The sequence below is a fragment of the Schistocerca americana genome, chromosome 4, assembly GCF_021461395.2.
Source record: "Schistocerca americana isolate TAMUIC-IGC-003095 chromosome 4, iqSchAmer2.1, whole genome shotgun sequence".
NCBI lineage: Eukaryota > Metazoa > Arthropoda > Insecta > Orthoptera > Acrididae > Schistocerca > Schistocerca americana.
The window spans coordinates 325,756,936-325,780,436 of NC_060122.1; the positions used below are offsets into that span (position 1 = coordinate 325,756,936).

General features: G+C 41.7%; 1 protein-coding gene across 1 annotated transcript in view; it reads right to left on the bottom strand.

The window, feature by feature from the left end:
- LOC124612883 (neuronal acetylcholine receptor subunit alpha-3-like) overlaps nucleotides 1–23,501 on the bottom strand; it is a 140,069-nt gene that overhangs the window by 45,095 nt on the left and 71,473 nt on the right. The gene's annotated exons all lie outside the window — the stretch shown is intronic.

Below are 23,501 nucleotides of genomic sequence, written 5' to 3' on the forward strand. Positions count from 1 at the left end.
AGAGCGCCTCTCTAGCAGAGTCTGCCACTTGAGTTTGCTAAACATCTCCGTAACGCTATCACGGTTACCAAATAACACTGTGACGAAACGCGCCGGTCTTCTTTGGATCTTCTCTATCTCCTCCATCAACCCGGTCTGGTACGGATCCCACACTGATGAGTAATACTCAAGTATAGGTCGAACGAGTGTTTTGTAAGCCACCTCCTTTGTTGATGGACTACATTTTCTAAGGACTCTCCCAATGAATCTCAACCTGGTACCCGCCTTACCAACAATTAATTTTATATGATCATTCCACTTCAAATCGTTCCGCACGCATACTCCCAGATATTATACAGAAGTTACTGCTACCAGTGTTTGTCCCGCTATCATATAATCATACAATAAAGGATCCTTCTTTCTATGTATTCGCAATACATTACATTTGTCTGTGTTAAGGGTCAGTTGCCACTCCCTGCACCAAGTGCCTATCCGCTGCAGATCTTCCTGCATTTCGCTACAATTTTCTAATGCTGCAACTTCTCTGTATACTACAGCATCATCCGCGAAAAGCCGCATGGAACTTCCGACACTATCTTCTAGGTCATTTATACATATTGTGAAAAGCAATGGTCCCATAACACTCCCCTGTGGCACGCCAGAGGTTACTTTAACTTCTGTAGACGTCTCTCCATTGATAACAACATGCTGTGTTCTGTTTGCTAAAAACTCTTCAATCCAGCCACACAGCTGGTCTGATATTCCGTAGGCTCTTACTTTGTTTATCAGGAGACAGTGCGAAACTGTATCGAACGCCTTCCGGAATTCAAGGAAAATAGCATCTACCTGGGAGCCTGTATCTAATATTTTCTGGGTCTCATGAACAAATAAAGCGAGTTGTGTCTCACACAATCGCTGTTTCCGGAATCCATGTTGATTCCTATAGAGTAGATTCTGGGTTTCCAAAATCAACATGATACTCGAGCAAAAAACATGTTCTAAAATTCTACAACAGATCGACGTCAGAGATATAAGTCTATAGTTTTGCGCATCTGCTCGACGACCCTTCTTGAAGACTGGCACTACCTGTGTTCTTTTCCAATCATTTGGAACCTTCCGTTCCTCTAGAGACTTACGGTACACGGCTGTTAGAAGGGGAGCAAGTTCTTTCGCGTACTCTGTGTAGAATCGAAATGGTATCCCGTGAGGTCCAGTGGACTTTCCTCTGTTGAGTGATTTCAGTTGCTTTTCTATTCCTTGGACACTTATTTCGATGTCAGTCATTTTTTCGTTTGTGCGAGGATTTAGAGAAGGAACTGCAGTGCGGTCTTCCTCTGTGAAACAGCTTTGGAAAAAGGTGTTTAGTATTTCAGCTTTACGCGTGTCGTCCTCTGTTTCAATGCCATCATCATCCTGGAGTGTCTGGATATGCTGTTTCGAGCCACTTACTGACTTAACGTAAGACCAGAACTTCCTAAGATTTTCTGTCAAATCGGTACATAGAATTTTACTTTGACATCGTTTAGCTTCTGTTTGTCTGAGAGGTTTTGGCTGCGTTTAAATTTGGAGTGAAGCTCTCTTTGCTTTCGCAGTAGTTTCCTAACTTTGTTGTTGAACCACGGTGGGTTTTTCCCGTCCCTCACAGTTTTACTCGGCACGTACCTGTCTAAAACGCATTTTACGATTGCCTTGAACTTTTTCCATAAACACTCAACATTGGCAGTGTCGGAAAAGAAATTTTCGTTTTGATCTGTTAGGTAGTCAGAAATCTGCCTTCTGTTACTCTTGCTAAACAGATAAACCTTCCTCCCTTTTTTTGTATTTTTGTAAACTTCCATATTCAGGGATGCTGCAACGGCCTTATGATCACTGATTCCCTGTTCTGCACTTACAGAGTCGAAAAGTTCGGGTCTGTTTGTTATCAGCAGGTCCAAGATGTTATCTCCACGAGTCGGTTCTCTGTTTAATTGCTCGAGGTAATTTTCGGATAGTGCACTCAGTATAATGTCACTCGATGCTCTGTCCCTACTACCCGTCCTAAACATCTGAGTGTCCCAGTCTATATCTGGTAAATTGAAATCTCCACCTAAGACTATAACATGCTGAGAAAATTTATGTGAAAAGTATTCCAAATTTTCTCTCAGTTGTTCTGCCACTAATGCTGCTGAGTTGGGAGGTCCGTAAAAGGAGCCAATTATTAACCTAGTTCGGTTATTGAGTGTAACCTCCACCCATAATAATTCACAGGAACTATCCACTTCTACTTCACTACAGGATAAACTACTACTAACAGCGACGACAAACACGCCACCACCGGTTGCATGCAATCTATCCTTTCTAAACACCGTCTGTGGCTTTTTAAAAATTTCGGCAGAATTTATCTCTGGCTTCAGCCAGCTTTCTGTACCTATAACGATTTAAGCTTCGGTGCTTTCTATCAGCGCTTGAAGTTCCGGTACTTTACCAATGCAGCTTCGACAGTTTTCAATTACAATACCGATTGTTGCTTGGTCCCCGCATGTCCTGGCTTTGCCCCGCACCCTTTGAGGCTGTTGCCCTTTCTGTACTTGCCCGAGGCCATCTAACCTAAAAAAATCGCCCAGTCCACGCCACACAACCCCTGCTACCCGTGTAGCCGCTTGCTGCGTGTAGTGGACTCCTGACCTATCCAGCGGAACCCGAAATCCCACCACCCTATGGCGCAAGTCGAGGAATCTGCAGCCCACACGGTCGCAGAACCGTCTCAGCCTCTGATTCAGACCCTCCACTCGGCTCTGTACCAAAGGTCCTCAGTCAGTCCTGTCGACGATGCTGCAGATGGTGAGCCCTGCTTTCATCCCGATAGCAAGACTGGCAGTCTTCATCTAATCAGATAGCCGCCGGAAGCCAGAGAGGGTTTGCTCCGATCCATAGCGACACACATCATTGGTGCCGACATGAGCGACCACCTGCAGATGGGTGCACCCTGTACCATTCATGGCATCCGGACGGACCCTTTCCACATCTGGAATGACTCCCCCCGGTATGCACACGGAGTGCACATTGGTTTTCTTCCCCTCTCTTCCTGCCATAGAGCCACGTCACGACGTAAACACCTCGGTCCACGTGTTACTGTAAATTAGCTACTGTTTAGGATGTATCGTTTATAGTTGCTTATTCATCACATTACAGCCTATTGTCTAACAAACCAACATACGTTATGTGATGTCACCGCCAGACACCACACTTGCTAAGTGGTAGCCTTTAAATCGGCCGCGGTCCGTTAGTATACGTCGGACCCGCGTGTCGCCACTATCAGTGACTGCACACCGAGCGCCGCCACACGGCAGGTCTAGTCTAGAGAGACTCTCTAGCACTCGCCCCAGTAGTACAGCCGACTTTGCTAGCGATGGTTCACTGTCTACATACGCTCTCATTTGCAGAGACGACAGTTGCTACGACCTAGCCAGGGGCCATATTCAGTTGCTATAATTACTATCTTCAAGAGTGTGTTCTGAACAGATAATATTGCGAATCATATACCGTCAAGAGCGACGTTCATCATTAATGTATTAAAGTTAAGTATCAAACTAATTACGTCCGCTTTCTGAATTCTCATTCCTTGTCATGTTCCAGACCTCACGTTAGTGTAGTTCTTCCCTCCTCATGCCAGCCTCCATGAGTTAAAACGTGTGCATTTCGGCCTCCAATCGTAACACGGTGTTGGCTCTTCTGCTAACACAAAACGCTATACAACTCACATTTTTGTGGATGATAATAAGTGTCCATATTAATTATTTATTCCTGATCATTTCAAACAATGCGAAGAAGAATTGCTAATTCTAGAAAATGCTTACACAACAACTACATCGTACAACTACAAAACTTCAGTAAAATCGCTTAAACAGTTACTGAACTAATACTGTTAGTATTATAGATTTTGTTCTGTTTATGTTTATTTTTTAGAGTGCATATTCATTGTAGGTGATTTATTTCCGTTAATTGATTCGCGCTAGTACTATGCTAGTGAACAGCCATTGTCTGCTGTATTCCTTGGCCACAGGACAGCACGTCAGCGGCATGTTATTTCAAGTAGGCTGTAACGCCCCAGAAGCAACATTCCGGCTATCACTTGCAGCAATCCAATATAAACTCTATAATACCATTTCGTTCAGTGGCCGCTGACCTCAGTTGCCTCCTCTCCATCTACCGAATGCACTGAGGTGACAAAAGTAATGGAATACCTCGTAATATCGTGTCGAATCTCCTTTTGCCTGTCGTAGTACAGCAACTCGACGTGGAATTGACTCAACAAGTCGCTGGAAGCCCTCTGCACAGATACATACCGACGATGCCTCTACTGCCGTTTTTAATAGAGACAGTGTTGCCGATGCAGAACTTTGTGCACGAACTAACTTCTAGATTGTGTCCCACGTATGTTCTATGGGAATCATTTCGAGTGCTCTAGATGGCCGAATTATTCGCTCGAGCTGTCCAGAATGTTCTCCAATTGCGAACACTTGGAGCCCGTTGACACGGCGCATTGCCAGCCATAAAAATTGCATCTTTGTTTGGGAACATGAAGTCCACAAATTCAGATGGTCTCAAAGTAGTCGAACATAACATTTGCAGCCACTGATCGGCTCAGCTGGGCCAGAGAACCAAATCTATTCCATGTAAACACAGCCAAAATCATTACGGAGCCACCACTGCCTCGCACAGCGCCTTGTTGACAATCTGAGTGCATGGCCTCGTGGGGTCTGCGTTACACTCGAGCCTTGTCACCAGTTCTTACCAACTGAAATCAGGACTCACCGGATCAGGTCACGGTTTTCCAGTCGTCAGTTGTCCAACCGATATCGTCAAGAGCCCAGGAGAGGAGACAGAGGCAATGTCGTGCTGTTAGCAAACGCACTTACGTCGGTCGTCTGCTGCCATTAACCACTAGAGCCATAATCGCCACTACGTCCTAACAGATGCGTTTGTCGTTAATTTCTGCGATTATTTTACGCAGTGTTGCTTGTCTGTTAACACTGACAACTCTACTGAAACGTCGCTGTTCTCTGTCGTTGAGTGAAGGTCGTCGACCACTGAGTTGTCCGTGGTGGGAGGTAATGGCCGAAATGTGGTATTTCCGGCACATTCTTGACACTGTATAATCTGGAATAATGAATTCTCTACCGATTTCCGGAATGGAGTTTCCTATGCATCTATCTCCAACTACCCCTGCGCGTTCAAGGTCTGTTAATTCCTGTCGTGCGGCTATAATCAAGTCTGGAACCTTTCCACACGAGTCACCTGAGTACAAACGACAGCTCTGCCAATATGCTGTCCTTTTAGACCCTGTGTACGCATTACTGCAGCCATCTGTAGGTGTGCATGTTGCTAATCCATGACTTAAGTCACCTCTGTGTAAATTGGCTAGCTGGGACAGCAGCATGCTGACGTGTACAGTCTTTCTTGACTTTCCTGGATACTGCGGCTGCAGTATCGTCCAAGATGCACCAGGTTGACTCGTTCCTCTGTGGACGCTTGGGATCGAGCATTTTTAATGCCTGGCGACCACTACCCGCTCCGTCTTCGTGCGGGACTCAGTCGCATAGTTTGTGCTCTGGTTTGTCCACATTGCCGCAGGCGCAACTATCATTCATGTTTTGGCTTTGTAAAGATACATAGTGTACGGGTTACAACCGCCCAGGTACTCTATCAGTCCACTCGAAGGGCTTAGAAGCCTCATTTTTAGTGTTTCTTTGTGCCTGAAGGGTCTCATTCATGTTTCCTCGGTTGCAATGTGTTATCTTGCATTATCTGTAAATGTGATGGCTGAGAGAAACGTAAAGGCATGTGGAAAACAACAGTAAATGATTCACAAAAGAACAGAAACAGTACAGGCTTTTCATTCTAGCTGAGTATCGCTCTCTTTCCAGGGGGTAGAAAGAAACTCAATCAATGACCAAACCCTGAAAAAGTCGATGGTACGTAAATGAGAGGAATGGAGATCAAGGCAGCGTAACAGCTCATACGTTCAAGTTGATAACCAGAATAATATACAGAAGTGTGAAAAAACATTGTGGATCTGTTAGATTGTCATTTAATAAAGGTCCAGGTACCAGAGGAAAAGGAATTAAAACTCGGAAAAAAACTCTTGAGATCTGCCAGTGACACTGTAATTCTATCAGAGACAGAAAGAACATGGAAGAACGGTTGATCGGAATGGACGGTGGATATACACGTCCCAGTCACACCGATGTGACCAACGCCTATGTCAACGTGCAATAAGCACCAGTCAGGTCGGCGGGTGGTAGCCCTAACCGTGGAACAGTGCACTCATTGCTGAAACAGAGCGATTTGTCTAACGGAGGGGCATGATCATTAGCTTTCGGGCCAAGGGTGGGAGTATTTCCAAAACGGCTACCGTAGGTACAGGATACCGTGCATTGCGGAAATGCGCTATACAAACCGGCTTCAAAGCAACTGTGGTGCACCAAGCGCCATAGATGACAGGGATAAACGACGGCTGCAGAGACGTGTACGGGCGAACAGACGTGAAACTGTCGAGCAGCTGGCCGCACATGTGACCTGAGGAGCTACCAACCTCAACGACCATATCGCAACTGGACGTCCATTTAGTGGCAATAGGTGACCTTTTCAGACGAACCACGATTTATGCTTCACCGTACAGGTGGCCTTTGGCGTGAAAGACGTGAAAGTCTGAAGGCCAACACCCAGCATTCGGTATGGCCTGGGGAATGCTTTCGTCTATTCGTCGAGTGACCTCGCTACTCTGGAGCCGGCCGCTGTGGTCAGGTGGTTTTAGGCGCTTCAGTCCGGAACCACGCTGCTGCTACGGTCGCAGGCTCTAATTCTGCCTCGGGCATGGAAGTGTGTGATGTTCTTTGGTTAGTTAAGTTTAAATAGTTCTAAGTCTAGGAGACTGATGACCTCAGATGTTAAGTCCCATAGTGCTTAGAGCCATTTCAACCATTTTTGCTACTCTGGAAGCTACAACGGATCAATAGAAATATGCATATCTTCTTAGGGACCATGTCCAACCCTATATGCAATCTGTTCTTCGGCACAATAGCTTCTACCAACAGAACACTGCAACATGTCACACAGCTTGCAGTGTACGTGATGGTTCGAAGAGGCGCAGGATGAGTTTACCGTACTTCCCTGGCTACCAAATCCGCGGATATAAATCCAGTCGAGAATCTGTGGGACCACCTCGACTGGGTTGTTCGCGCCATGGATAGTCAAACGGGAACCGCAGCGCAACTGCAGTCGGCTGGGATCCACGTGGCTGTCGCAACCTTCCACACTCTCACTGACTCTGTTCGTGCACGTCTTTTATACAAGTTCCACCATTTCGGCAGTAAAATAACTGATGACAGACGAAGAAGAGACGATAAACTATGAAATGGAGACTAGCTATGGCGTTTCTGAAGGAGAGAAAACTGTTAGTATTGAATATAAATTAAGTGTTGGGAAGTCTTTTCTGAAGATGTTTTTCTGTATAGCCTAATAAACTGGTACGGAAGTGAAAGGCGGACAATAAGCAGTCTAGACAAGAAGCATTAGAAACGTGGCGCTGTAGAGGAGTGTTGAGCATTAGATGGTTAGATCAAGTAACTAATGACAAGGTACTGAACAGAATTCAGAAAAAAAGACTTTTGTGGCCAAACTTTTCTATAAGAAGGAATTGGTTGATAGGACTCAGTCTGAGACATGTAGAAATTGTCATGTTGGTATTAGAATGATGTTTGGGGGGAGGTGGGGGTGGCAAAAACTGTAAAGGAGACTGAAACCGGAATACAGTAAGTTGGTTCAAATGGATGTATGTTGTGGTAGAGTATTCACAGATGAAAAGGCTTGAGCAGAACGGAGTAGCGTGGACATCTGGATCAAACCAGATGTCAAACTGAAGACCACAACAACAAGTCCAACAGGGAACAACAGTTATACAGCATGAAGAAAGAAGACCAACGCACACTAAGAAATCAGCGTTTGTATTTATGCAACTGAAACTTCTTCCTAAGGCTTCCCAGCAACAATGTCATACCATTTTATTTTAATACTTCTTAGCAAACTGAATGAACGGCCTCGAACGGGGAATATCACTTTTCCCTGTGTAATGCTCAGGACTGAGCTATCTGTTATTAGTTTTTTCACTTCCCAACACTATTTACTATAATTTTCTTGTTTCCCGATTATTTACAGATCTGAAACAGATCTTAAAACTATGATAGTGGCAGTTCCCCAAAGGAGTCCTCGTATTCACGCAAGGCATATATTAAATAAAATGTTCTGAAATCGGGTTTGTGGCTTCCTGGCCTGGTCAAGCAGGTACTATCTGTAGTGCTCAGTCTCCGGCTCGTCCATAGATAATGCGTAGGACAAAAATGTCCAAGCATCCATGTGTGAGATTACGTTTGGATGATGAGCAGAAACGCCACCCTTCAATTAGTACATCATTAAATGATATCATCTGTGGCTCTGACTTAATGAGATGAAGGATTTATCTCTGGTTTCAGTTCCACATGTTTATTTGCTTAGTGAAAGTAAGACTATGGGATAAGGGTGCTACCGTAGCACTTTGTATCAAGAGGAGATAGTCGCTGCCGGCAGTCCTTTGTGATTAACACTCCCCCAGATTCGGGAATAATTACGTATAGGCTGTCACCACAGTAATGGGTGTGGAGTAAATACTCCACGATCTAGTTATATTTGAAATAGGAAGCGTTTGTTATCGTATGTAACTAACGACCAGATAATGATACTACACGTATTAGAGAACATGAACTGACAGGCTCACGTTGACGGGCCGACGGGGGGAGCACCTCGAAAACATGCTTAGTTATCGAAATCTCTACGCTTTCTAAGATCGTATAGACTCACCTTAGGTATGGCGCCTCGTAATATGTGCCCGTGGAGTTTAGTCAAAGCCCATATATGCTAAGAAATGGTTCAAATGGCTCTGAGCACTATGGGACTCAACTGCTGAGGTTATTAGTCCCCTAGAACTTAGAACTAGTTAAACCTAACTAACCTAAGGACATCACAAACATCCATGCCCGAGGCAGGATTCGAACCTGCGACCGTAGCGGGCTTGCGGTTCCAGACTGTAGCGCCTTTAACCGCACGGCCACTTCGGCCGGCTATATGCTAAGAGACGTAGTGTTGGTGACTACTTGTACTTCATAAATGTTAACAAACCAAATGTGCCAATTCTTTGGGTAATGGAAAGAAAGCGGCCGTATGCCGAAATCTCGTGCGTACATGCTGGATAGCGCGATAACTTTCCTGCAAGTTGTGTGATGCCACAATGTACGTCTCGTGTTTGGAACGATCTATAAATCCAGTAGCTTCTGTAACTCCACCGTTTTGAGCCAAGACTCATTGTTGAAATTTGGGTTCCTCTTGATAGGCAAATTGATTTATCCGTGTTCTGTATCTCCTCAGTCACTTGTACCTATTCCTGAATAATCTTATATGTTACTTTAATATCCTCTTGGCCTGCGTAGGCAGATACCACCAACATCATTCCATTAAATTATAACCCATTTATTGTAGGTCACAATCTCTTCGTTAATGGATGAAAGGCGATCGCTTATAACGTGGCTGATAGGGAACAGCCGTGACGCAGATCTCTCCGGATTGATGGAAGAAAATTTGGAAACAGCTGTCGAGTTCATTGTAAAGTTCTATTGAATACACTACAGATTTCATATAGGTCATGTGGGCGCAGTTACCAATCCGCTGTGTAAATAAAGAATGTAACTAATCATTACTGTGCAAACAGCTCTGTCCGTGACCGTGTAACAATTTCTAGCCTGAATATACATTAACCAAGAGAGAATAAAATATACTAAAAACCGCATTTTCTGACGAGGAATAAAACTACAAAATAAAATGTCCAAAGTGAGTTAAAAGAGACATTCTGGAAAACGCAGTTATGGCAAGCAATATAGTGGAGCATTAAGTAGATAACATAAATCTGGCGTTTGGTGAAACAAAGTAAAACTAGTGAATAATGTAATCAACAGCATTAACAAAACATCTGTCATTTCACACAACACTTTCAGAATACCTTTCTTTCCTTTTACTTTCTTTTCTTCTTTTCTAGAAACCCTTACGCATCGCATAATACGGAATATGGCAGATAAAGTAAGTGTAAGGAAAATGTAGTGAAATTGCAGAAACGAAGAGCTGGAATGGACTTACGATTTATTTACAATGTAAAACACGGTGAAAAATATATTTACAGAAGATGCTGAAAGTGATCCCCTGCAACATCAATATACAGTTGTGCACGTAAGTGCATAGTATGCAGATACACCCGGCCTAATTTCGGATATCAATGGCGGCAACTTCAGGGCTGATATTGTCTTTCAGTTCCTGTATTGTGTGTGGATTTCTTTCATGGGCCTTGCTCTTCAAGTGTCCCTATAGCAAAACATCATATGTTGTTAGATCCGACGAACGTGGTGAACATAAACGTTTGCTGAAGTTCGTTCCTCGGTGAGGAAATCATGGACTCGTTCCAGGGAGGCCTTCGACGTGTGGCACGCTGCTCCATCTTGTTGGAAGAAGCAGTATTGCCTTCCATATTCAGTGAGTTAACCACAAAATGTCTCAAAAAATTCCATATGAGCAACTGTGTGAGCAACTTTGTCGAGGGTAGTGCCAAAAATTTATCGGTTCAATGACGCTCGTTCCTGCTACACCACACCTAATGCCGATTTTTTCATCACGTAGTACGCTGCTGAAACACCATGTTCTGGTGCCTCATTGCCCAGTACCTCGTGTTCTGTGAATTCAAATGACCCAAGAGATGACAGCATGCTTCATCACTCATGATGTAATAGAAAGGTTATAACAAAAGTAATGTACAAAAATCTACATGTTTTTTATAGTCACATTCCCGTTATTGTTCCACAAACGTCACACGATATGACTTCAGATTAAGGCTTTTGAATATCTGCAGGCAACTCCTTCTAGTTACATGCGCCTGTTGGGCCAATTTACGTGTAGACGTCTATCGGCTCTGAGTAATTCTTCGGCGAATGTCTGCAGTATCATCTGGTGTGTAAACTGAAGGAATTCTTTGTTGTTTTACGTTTTGCAGAGATCGGTAAAAGCGTCAGTTTTCGTAGACTGTATATTGCTCTCATTGCTGGTAGTCTTCTATCCGGATAATTGACCACAAGAATTTCGCGATTTTCCTTAATCGAACCTGTTTCCACGTATGGTTCCATAATTTCAATTCTTGCTTCTACCGAGAAAGTAATTTTGTAGACCGAAAAGAGAAACATCTAACTTCACTAATGAAACAAACTGAATTGCAGACAGGAACATGCTAACAATCGATTATTGCATAAAATTATCTGTTGTGGTAGCTTTTACTCTATTTGAGAAGTCGAAATATTGCATTCACATTCAAAGGGCAGGCCGGCTATTTTTAACTGCGTCACCCTGTATAAGGGATTCTGATATAGTTTTTCAGGCTATTAAATAGAAAGCTTCATTACGCAAAATGTGAAGCAAACAAGGACGTTTTGATACCCATACCATCTGACAGTGTATGTAGTGTTACATAATGAAAGAATGCGTGTGCAGTTTGTTTAGTGTGTGCGGTGAGTGCGACTGAGAAATGAATGAAACGCGTAGTACTAGACCTTTACTCTTGTAGAACCAAACAACCTCAGTGAAGAGCAGTATTTTTAGTGAGGGAAAAGGCAAACTGGCCTTGTATTGAGGGTGCTGGAGTTTCCAAATCTCTTCCAGCCATCTAGATCATGGTTTTGTATGATTTCCCTAAGTTACTTCAGTAAAATACAGGAATCGCTTCTACAATTAAGGCCACGGCCGATATCTCTCCCTCTCGTGTCAAGTACTGCAAGCGGCTATATGTATGAAGTACATTTTTCTTATGAGCCTGAAATCGTAAAACCACGAAATGTCCAATGTCCTTGTGAAACTGATATATGGATTAATGAACCTGCTACTACTGCTATTAGTACTATTAGCACCACTCCTGTTGCGTAAATGCAAATGACTGTGCTCTAAAAGTAAAAGTGTACGATGTCGATACGGACTGCTGGAAACTCAACGCATTCAAAAACTCTGAGACGTTAGAATGTTGAATGGTCTCACATTCATTTTGCAATTCTACATAATCTAAGCTCGCCGGGGTGTTCATTGTTCAAGACACGCAAACCGATTACCTAGAGGAACGAAATGCGCTTAACATTGATCCACGAGCAATTGACGGGCAGGCATGACGGAACAGCTAATTCTCGTCAGCCGATTGTTGTTTAACCGTATGCAAAACTTAAAGTCGCCGTTCAACAAAGTTATGAACCTGCACATTTCAGAGATCTAGGTTCTGCCACTAGTAGGTCAACGACAGACGTTCATAGCACGTTACGTGCAATCGATATGCCCAAGTCTTCTATAAAATTCCTCTAGAATACTATTTATACCATAAGACTCATTTTTCGGCGTCACTATGGTAATTTTCAACAACTCTTCTGACGTAAACGGCCCGGAGAGACCTGCATTTTGCTCATGCTAAGGTGTTGAGGGGAAAACGCCGGATTTTAACTCTGACATGAATAGTGCTGACACACCATAAGTAAAAGAACTTTGTTATTATTGCTAGGGGGCAGTGTGCTGACATAAGCGTTGTTCCATCCTTGGAGAACAGGGCATGTGGAAGAAATAGTAACGGTAGATGAAGAGTCAAGGCAAACTTGTTGTAACTAATTAACTGTGTCATACCGAAGCAGGTTAACGACCCATCAGCATGTGGGGAACATTAAGGACTCACGTCCTGTCGATGTCGAGGTCGTTAGAGATGGAACATCATCTCAATTTGCAGAAGAAAGCCATCAACTTTCTTTTCTAAGAACTCTTCCTGGCTTTCCTTCAAATGGTTTAGGAAAGCCATGGCAATCCTAAACATGGATAGCAGGAGGAGAGTAGCAACCTACATTATTCTGTCATGATCCACCCGTCAACAGCAACTCATTATCTGATACGTGTTGTTGTTGTTACCTGCGTAATGACCAGCTGTGCTCACGTTTTATTTAGTAGTGCTATCGTCAAAAATTCTCAGATTAATTCTTTCTATAAAAACTTCAGGGTTTATTCGAAATAATAAATTTTTATGACGAAATTCGAAAACGTCCTGAGAAACGTAAGCCAGAAATGTAACTGTTTTCAAAACTTTACGTGTCATTTACATTACAAACGACATTGAGGTAAAGTGTTTTAAATATGTTAACGGAAGTTAATCATTATACATTGGAACAGAATTAGGTTTCGTATGAACAGCTACTGTACTACAATTACCGCACCCAATAATTTATTGGCAAGCACGTTTCCAATTCTTTAAGCAATCACTAAGCGTGCACGTAACTCAAAATATTGAGTACAGGATCTAGAAAGAACTAGTTACAATTTTTTCCACTTTCGTTGGATATGCAAGGGCCTGCTGGTTCAAAGACCGTAATAAATGAAGCTATTCCAAAGAATAATTTAACTTCGGTCGAGAAGAAAATATGTTATTCGAGAGTGAACACACTTTGTTTAGGCATTACAGCTATATACTTGACAATGAATCACAACTATTTCACTAGAGTACGTGTTTTCTTGACAAGAAATATAGTAGTGATGGTTCCATAAAATGGAAGGTCATTAACGACTCTTCTCTTACTTTTGAGGGAGTCACTTTCGAGCTGCAAGGAAGTTAATTGTTTATTCAAACACTAGCAGTGAGGTACGACTGCGGCTACCTAGATGTAAATTCCAACTGCATTAGTCAAAGTAATTGCCCGTCTTCATCTCTGTTATATCTTTTGTCTTCCAAGACACGTTTTAATACACAATTCCTCAGATGCATTAATACTAGGATACAAACAAGACGTTAATGATAAATGAATGTATCCTACGTATAGGTACAGAGTTCAGATAGTTTGCAAAAATTTTGAGCCTTGAACTTGAGTTTTGAAGTACGCAGCTTGCCATATACAGCCTTCGTAACACACTGAAGTCTGATGAAAGTATAACACCAGAACCTTCTCCAGCTGCTGTGAAACATAATAAAACTTTTATTCGTTAAACTTAGAGCTAATTTAATGCCCATGTGTTAAAGCTTCTTAAGTTAGGTTGTTCTGAGGCAGTGCACTAAAAACAGCATTATGGAGCACTTTATAACGTATTATAATCACATTTGGTCTCATTTCTTCTAAATTTTGTTTCATGCTGATACATTCGGTATCATAAATCATTTATCATACATTCTTTTACGAGAAAAACATTTAAAACATCTAGATACAGGTAACCTGTCTAATGTAAGTCATTAAAAATTGTTAATTACTGGAGTCGTAACCGATGCAAAAAGTAATAGTTGAACAGACCAGTGCGGAAACTCTCTCATATTTATCCCTCATTAGTATTCACATATCTAAGCTGCCAAAACGTACAATGAATATCTTAAGTTTTAAATTTTCCACTCGCTCGTCCAACTATCGCGAAGGGCGGACGACCTACCCTCTTTTATAGCTCTTTAAAATTCTAAGAATCACAATATAGGTCAGTGTGCTTTCTAGCACTGAAACACTATTTCACTGTCAGCCATTAAACAAAAATTACTTCCAGAACGCTAGGCTCTTCTTTATTGCTCTGCAATATAGCTTGATGGTAACCCATTAAAAGTTTTACAGATCTAACAGAAGAAACTGGGTCACAAACGACAAAAATATATGAATCGAGATCATTATCACTGGTCAATGTAGCTGTGCGTCTTGACTGCTACTACATCTTTCTTTTTCAAAAAATAATACATTTTAACGCTTAATGTCCACAGTCATAATTACATTTAATACACTCGATCACTAAATCTCGTCCGTCCTCACGTACAGCTATACCATGATTAGTCATTGTACAATTGTATGTGTGTACTGACCAGAATGTTGTTTTACTTCGTTAGTGCTTAGCACGTGAGGACGCCGTTTTCTGCAATTTTGAAAGTACACTGCACTTCATCCAATTCACTACCACTACTGCATTTCGATAAAAACAGAATTGTGTCTACAAACAAAAATGGTGTGTCAGGTACCCAATGCGCATCGCAGCGGCTGCATCACTAAAATAACACCGTATTCGTGGTCCATCTACATGGTTTGGAATTTCGTGAGAAGATTCTGTCGCGACGAAAAACGCCTTTCTTTTAATGATGTCCAGCCCAAATCCTGTAACATTTCTGTGACACTCTCTCCCATATTTCGCGTAATACAAAACGTGCTGCCCTTCTTTGAACTTTTTCGATGTACTCCGTCAGTTCTATCTGGCAAGGAACTCACACCACGCAGCAGTATTCTAAAAGAGGACGGACAAGCTTAGTGTAGGCAGTCTCCTTAGCGTCCTGCCAATAAAACGAAGTATTTGTTTAGTCTTCCCCACAACATTTTCTACGTGTTCCTTCCAATTTAAGTTGATCGTTATTGTAATCCCTGGATATTTAAATGAATTTAAGGCCGTTAGATTTGACTGATTTTTCGTGTTACCGAAGTTTAACAAATTCCTTTTAGCACTCATGTCAATGACTTCACACTTTCCGTTATTTAGGGTCAACTGCCAATTTTCCCACCATTCAGATATCTTTTCTAAATAGTTTTGCAATTTGTTTTGATCTTCTGATGACTTTATTAGTCGATAAACGACAGCGTCAATAGCAAACAACCGAAGACGGCTGCTCAGATTGTCTCCCAAATCGTTTATATAGATAAGGAATAGCAAAGGGCCTATAACATTACCTTGGGGAGCGCCAAACATCACTTGTGTTTTACCCGATTACTTTCCGTCAATTACTACGAACTGTGACCTCTCTGACAGGAAATCACAAATCAAGTCACAAAACAAAGACGATATTCCATAAGCCGCTTGTGTGGTACAGTGTCAAAAGTCTTCCGGAAATCCAGAAATACGGGATCGATCTGAAATCCCTTGTTAATAGCACTCAGCATTTGATGTGAATAAAGAGCTAGTTGTGTTTCACAGGAACGATGTTTTCTAAACCCTTGTTGACTGTGTGTCAATAGACAGTTTTCTTCGAGGTAATTCATAATGTTTGAACTCAATATATGTTCCAAAATCCTGCTGCATATCGACGTTAACGATATAGGCCTATAATTTAGTGGATTACTCTTAATACCTTTCTTGAATACCTTGCGACCTGTGCAACATTGCAGTCTTTGGGTACGGATCTTTCGTCGAGCGAACGGTTACATATTATTGTTAAAATTCAAATGGCTCTAAGCACTATGAGGTCATCAGTCCCCCAGACTTGGAACTACTTAATTCTAATCAACCTAAGCACATCGCACACATCCATGCCCGAGGCAGGATTCGTACCTGCGACCGTACCAGCAGCTCTGTTCCGGACTGAAGCGCCTAGAACCGCTCGGTCACAGAGGCCGACCTATGCTGTTATGTATGGAGCTAATGCATCATCATACTCCAAAAGGAACCCAGTTGGTATACAGTCGCCGGCCGGAGTGGCCGAGCGGTTCTAGGCGCCACAGTCTGGAACCGCGTGACCGCTACGGTCGCAGGTTCGAATCCTGCCTCGGGCATGGATGTGTGTGATGTCCTTAGGTTAGTTAGGTTTAAGTAGTTCTAAGTTCTAGGGGACTGATGACCACAGCAGTTGAGTCCCATAGTGCTCAGAGCCATTTGAACCATTTTTTGGTATACAGTCGCGACTGAGGAGCAAAGGTTACTGGAACCTCTGGGCCTTCCCTGGTATCCAAAATAAATTCGAGTGCTTGTCGTGTGCATAAGTTTCCGCTTCCTCTGTGTGTTTCACAAATCGGAATATAACGTCATATGAAATTAGTTTATTTTATTACTATTATTATTATTATTATTTTGTATTTAGAATGTATTAAATACGGATGTATTTTAGGCGATCATTTGTAAACGTCGCTTTTATTCTGAAAAATAAAATATAAATCCATACATATAAAAATAGATGAGTGAGTATATGTATGTATGTAGGTATGTTTCACATCTCCTACTAAGCCACTGGCCTGAGTTGAAACAAACCTGGTTCACATATACCTTAGTGTCAGGCAGCAGTCGTTGTAGGGATAAGAACCACCAACCTTTCAGAGAGGTGTACGGATAGGGGTGAAAAAAGGAGTGTATCCCTTGAAGCGTGAATTCCAAGATTTCATTAATCCATTATCTGAGAATGACAGCACTTAACGATTTGCAACAAACTTTACACATAATTTTAAAACCTTAGGAAATACTTTACTCGCTGACTACCCCTGCAAAATGATGAAATGGTTCAAATGGCTCTGAGCACTATGGGACTCAACTGCTGAGGGCATAAGTCCCCTAGAACTTAGAACTACTTAAACCTAACTAACCTAAGGACAACACACACATCCATGCCCGAGGCAGGATGCGAACCTGCGACCAGAGCGGTCGCGCGGTTCCAGACTGTAGCGCCAGAACTGCTCGGCCACAAGCGGCCGGAAAAATGATGAAAGGACAAATATTTATCACTTACTATTTTTCCGGTGTTCAAGCAACAAAAGTACATGCGTGAGGCATGATGTTATGATTTATTACTTCTTTACTAATATTTGAATTCGTGATGCATTTTACATACCACTGAATGTAAACGATAAATCACTTCATTGTACGATACATAGTTCAGGAAGTATGATGTAATAAAGATATAGATGCATGAAAAACTACCACATCGGTGATGAATTCCTCTCGGGTCATCAGCCGAGTGGTAGCGTCGTCTTGTCGCAACGTTTCAATGAGTTTCGTACACATCATCTTATGGCGAAACTCATCGAAACGTTGCGAAAAGACGACGCCACCACTCGGCTGATCACCCGAGAAGAATTCATTAGTGGAAAACGCTGAGAAGGACTGCAATCGCATACTGACACATCGTGCTTGACGTTAAAATTTATTCCTTCTTCGCTGCCGCTGAACGTAACTACAAAATTATATCTTTGCACGACCGATAATCCGAGCGATATGACGTCGTAAACACTAGACACAATGCCAGATATTGCGTGGTATAGGGGTGGATGCACAGCTTTAAATAAATGCCTGGAAAACGCCATGTTACTCCGCTAGTATACAAACAATCTCGCAGCTGATGTCACTTCAGTAGCTGGAGAGGAAGGAATGAAGATAAAGGTTTAATTTCCAGCCCTCAGTATAGTTTGACCACAAGTTTGGGTACGAGAGAATTGGGGAAGGTAGTCAGCTATGCCCTTGCGAGGGAACCTTACTGGCATTTGCCTTAAGCCATTTAGAGAAATCACAGAAAACCTAAATAAGAGTTGCCGCACTGGTTCATCCGAATGGTTGTCCTCCCGAACACAATAATCATATCGCTGCGGCCCGTAGCTAGGCCATTTCGCAGTAAAGTATGAGAAATATTCACATTACATTCTCTTGTAGAGTATGGTTTATTGAGTAAGCGGAGGAGTAGAATGAGATTAGTGTTCAACGTCCCGCCGACAACGTCATTAGAGACGGAGCACAAGGTCGGATTAGGAAACGATGCAGAAGAAAGAGGCCACGCCTTTTTTACGACACAGTCCCAGCATTAACCTTTAGCACTTTCGGTAAATCACGGAAAACCTGAAGTAGAACGGCCAGACGCGGGTTTCAACCATCGACCTCCGGCATGCGAGTCAATTGTGCTGTGACTACTTTGCTACTCCGCTAGGTAAGTTTACAATTTAAGAGACGAGTGTCTAAGAAAACGACAGTTTTAACCCAATGTGTCTCAGCCAGCACAGACTGAGCGACCTACTACATGAATTTGAGTATTCGTTCACCTTTTCAAGGTGTTTTCCCATTCAGCTACAGTCATATCAGGGCTTTTTTCACAGGTCCTTCTGAATTCCAAAATATCCAGAGTACGTTAAAAACAAGTTCCGGAACGAATTCACATTCCAGTCAGGCACACCAGTTTGCAATGCACTAACACAAATTAGCGCTCTCTCCGCTATACGTGGAAAGATTCATTCTGGAAACAACCCCATGTTGAGCGTAAACCACATCTCCGCGATATAGTTTCTTCCACAAGTTTTAGTCTAGCAGTGTACGTAAGAAGGCTTGGAAACTAGGAGACAGCTACTGTCACGATTGGAACTTCTATATGGAGGGAGTGGGGTCGTCTGGTGTAACTGGATTACTCAGCTGCTAAGAGAATGCTCCGGATTCCTCTTCTGCTGCTGCACGTAATTTAAATCTGCCACAAGGTTTGAAAATAGCGCACAACCCGCTGAAAAAAGATATACTCATTTTAACCGGGTGTCCAAAGCAAACATTTTCTACCTCCCATGGATGATATTCATTTGGGTACTACTGATTTCGTCCGCGGAGCAGGTCTCGCTGCGATCTAGCCAGACCGAACATGGTAACTAACATCTTCTTGTTGTTTTCATTTACCGAATTTAACTAAATGTTTCCTTTCGTTCTACTAATCGGGGAACGAATTAAGAACTACCTCAAAAAGAGTAAATGAAGAAATGAATCGCGTTAACCGATTAAACTCTTAGAAAGAAGAGAGATTTCTGTCTTTCTTCCGAACAAAACTACTTTTTTGCTACATCGTCAAAAAATATATTGTTGGACGCACAATATAGCCAGCATCGGCAGAGGAAACGTGTATGAGTAAGTCTATACGACAGTGTCTGTGGCATTCGAAAAGATAGGGCATGTCAAAGAAATTACAGGTATTCCGAATAAACTTCAGGTTTAGGTTACAGCAGGGATAGATCATCTAGCTTGCTTATATTTAAAAAAAGTAATGTTCTTACAGTATTTTGCTTTTAAACTATTTTAGAAGCGCAGTTTTGTAGAATAAGGTAATCACTGTTTTCACTTACGAAAACTTCATTAACAATCTCTGAGAACCAAATAAGCAGAAAATCTATAACATCTCCCTCAGACCTTAATGAGCAAACGAATATGTTTAATAATTGGTGCAGTTTATAAACAGTGAGTGGAGATAACAATCAAATGCTGCCCGCTAGAGGAGACCTTACAAAGTACATACAAAGGAGCTGCTGATATATGCGGTCAGATGACTGCAAGAGCATGTCACCTGCAACAGCATCGTTTGCACTTCAGCATTATGGCGTCCGATTTCGGATATACTGAGCTAGTTTCTTATTTTACGAATCCGTCATATGTTTCCTTAAATGCACAGATGTGTATCAAACTGCTTCATTATTTTTTACGTCGTCGTTTTCCAGGGATAACGCTCCTAGCCCATCGTAGTTACCGAGCTTTTAAGTTTACTAACTGGCTGCGGATGGTTTATTATATTTGTAGTTAGAATACACAGACAGCGAAGCAACCTATAAGAAATTACGTGGTGGCTTCCGATATGACAAATAGAAGTACATTCGCCTTAGAGTAATGTGATAAACTATGGGCGTGATTGGCTTTACGCCCTTTTTCCGTCAATGTGCTAAATCGATACCTCCACATTTGAATTACTCGCCCTCAAAATTTCAGCTGGACGTATTTCATATAGGCTAAGAAATTATCTTAAGAAAGCAGTGGTTCACAGGCAGTTGTCACCTTGTTTACTTCATATAAGTAATGTGTTGACTGTGAATTACGCTGTGTGTTACAATGAGTGAAGTGAGTGATAATGAATCTGAAAATAACTTAACAGACAATATGAAGAGAAGAAACGGCGAGAAAATTTGTAGAAACTAGAAAGGAATGGTTTTGAGTGCAAAAAAAATTTAAGCCTGCACATCGATGTTGTCCAAAAGAGTGTAGTGCAATAGTGACAGACGAGATCCAACGAGATCCTACCGCACTATTGAGTCCCTTGGGGTGATAAATCTCAACAGGAAGCATTTATCTCAGGATGTGTGGAGAGACAGGGTGTTAAAGAAATAAAGAAGATGCCCAAAACTAAAAACACAGAAAATGTATGGGTACATTCAATTTTTGACCAAAGTTGTAGAGTGCCGGTGTGCAGAAATTTGCTCCTTAGTGTGCTGAACATTTCTGAAAAGCGTTTAAGAAATGTGCGGAAGATGGTTCAGCTAGGTAATAGCTCCGAAGAAAGAAAGCGTAAGTATGAAAATAGACCCCTTTAAATAGGTAAGGAAATTTGGGAGTGTATTAAGGAGCATTTAGTAACAATTAGTCACACAAATTTACATAATATAGCATAAAAATTGAGCAAGTTGTATTTTGAGAACCCAAATTTAAATATCTGGGTATTATTCACCCTCATTAAAGAGGACTACCGGGCAAAATATGATAGTCAAGTTAATATGAAGTATCATGCACTGAACGTTACATCCGGACAACCTAGGTCAGACATTTGGGACATTTGTTCTGAAACTACTACAAGACTTGAATGTGAAGAAAACAAGGATCTCGAATATCGTTTAGAGTAGCACAAGCAATCTGTTGAGGCCTATTATGTACAGAAAAGCAGCTTATTGCACATTGTAAATCAGATGACAATATGCTGTGCTTAAAATTTGATCATACACAGAGACTTCCACTACTAAAAGTGATGATGCACGCACAGTTTTGTAAACTCTCATCTGGATATACGTTTTTAATGCACACTGCCATAATGATGGTTCAAGTGCTCTTTATTATTTTATGGAGTTCGAAGATAAGAAGGATCCAAACTCTGTCTTCTCATTGCTCCATGACTTTACATTCAAGAAGCTTTAAGACTTCAAAAATATTAGGAAAATTAGCAAAAACACTTGGAATATGAGTATCATACATTTTCCAAGAAGGGAACTTGTACATTCAGTGAATGAGTATGTCCTAGTCCTTAAACAATACAGGGAGAAACCAGAGCCATTTGAAGTTATTGATGAAAGTGAGCTTATGAAAGATTGGAAGAAAAGTTTAATGGACTTCTTCTCATAAAAGCCACATGGGAAATTTCCTTTCCAGTTGCAGTCATTTATGAGGATGCACTTCGGCCGTGATGGCACAATCGGAGATTCAAAATCATATTTTAAGGTCTGTATGCCCTTTAAGTTCATTAATAAGTCAACAAAACTCTCAGAAGATACTTAATATTTGTCATTAATAGAGAAACCAGCTGTAGGAGCAGCAGAGTTGAGGGACATTCAAGACCTTTTGCGCTTCTTTCCTGATATAGTAAAACGCTGGTGTGAAGAACTTCTGGAGAAAGTAAACAGTGAAAAAGCTTCTGATCCTGAACAGGAACTTGAGCTATAATGGTGTTGAACATTAATTTTTTTGTTAATATGCTGTTAACTAGATAATAAAATGATAAAAGCAATACTTCATCTCAATTTTCATAATACTTTGTAGAGGTATCATGCTTTCATGGAAAAAGGACGTAAACCGCTCATTACATTTTGGATAATACATCAAAAATAGAAGAAATATCTTCAGTTGTAAGGAATGATCCTGGATGTTAAAAGTATGGTCTAAGACAGAATTATTACATCAATGAAATATCATTGTTCTTCAATAAGATATAAATACGCTAAGCTTCAGCTCAGTCTTACAGGAAACGCATTTTTCGGGCCTACGCCCACAGTCCGTCAAATTCCTCTGAAGCTCGCTCACGAGCAGAGATTTGTATTTGGTTCTCTGTGCTTTAAAACTGTAAATATGTTCGGAAAATGTAGCTGAAATACGTATATTACACACAGACGACAGCCAATATATATTTAATAAACTGTTATTAGCATGGACTGTTATTAGCTCTGTATCTCTATATGAGGCCCTATTATGAAGCATTCCTGAAATTCTCCAAGAAATAAATTGGTTGTGAATTAAACTATTTACGATTTCTCTTTTAACTACTGAATTTTACTAAACTGCATTAGCGATATATTTAGAACGATATACAATTTGTAGCAATTGCCTCCATGATGGATACTCTTCAGAGAAGAATTTAGATATAGAGTAAAACTAATAATTGTAGTTAATTAGTTCGGCAGTTCAGGATTGTTTCACCGTTGAGAACTTCAATCTAATAAATTTTCACTGAATCTTTTAGGTGGGAAATAAAATTGGCGTTATTTCCTGCGAATATCTCATAGGCTCCAGATTGATATTTTGACTCTACAGAGGAGTGTATGCTGATATGAAACTTCCTGGCGGATTAAAACCGTGAACCGGACCGAGACTCGACATCGGGGACTTTACCTTTCGCCGGCTACCCTCGGAGGACGCACTATCCATCCTCACCACTATACTTCCACCAGTAACTCGTTTCCCATCTTCCAGATTGTGATACTCGTGAGGCAAGTACTCCTGAAGATTGGAAGGTGGGAGATGAGGTAATGGCAAAAGTCAAGTTGTGGAGATGGGTCGTCAGTCGTTGTTGGGGACCTAAGTCCGGCTGTCTGTCTTCGTCGGCGAAGCGATGAGGACAGGGCTGTTTACGTCCTCGCTGTGGCGCGCGCTTTCGAGTTGTTTGAACCATTTTTGACTGTGGATCATGTGGGTCTCGGACTTAG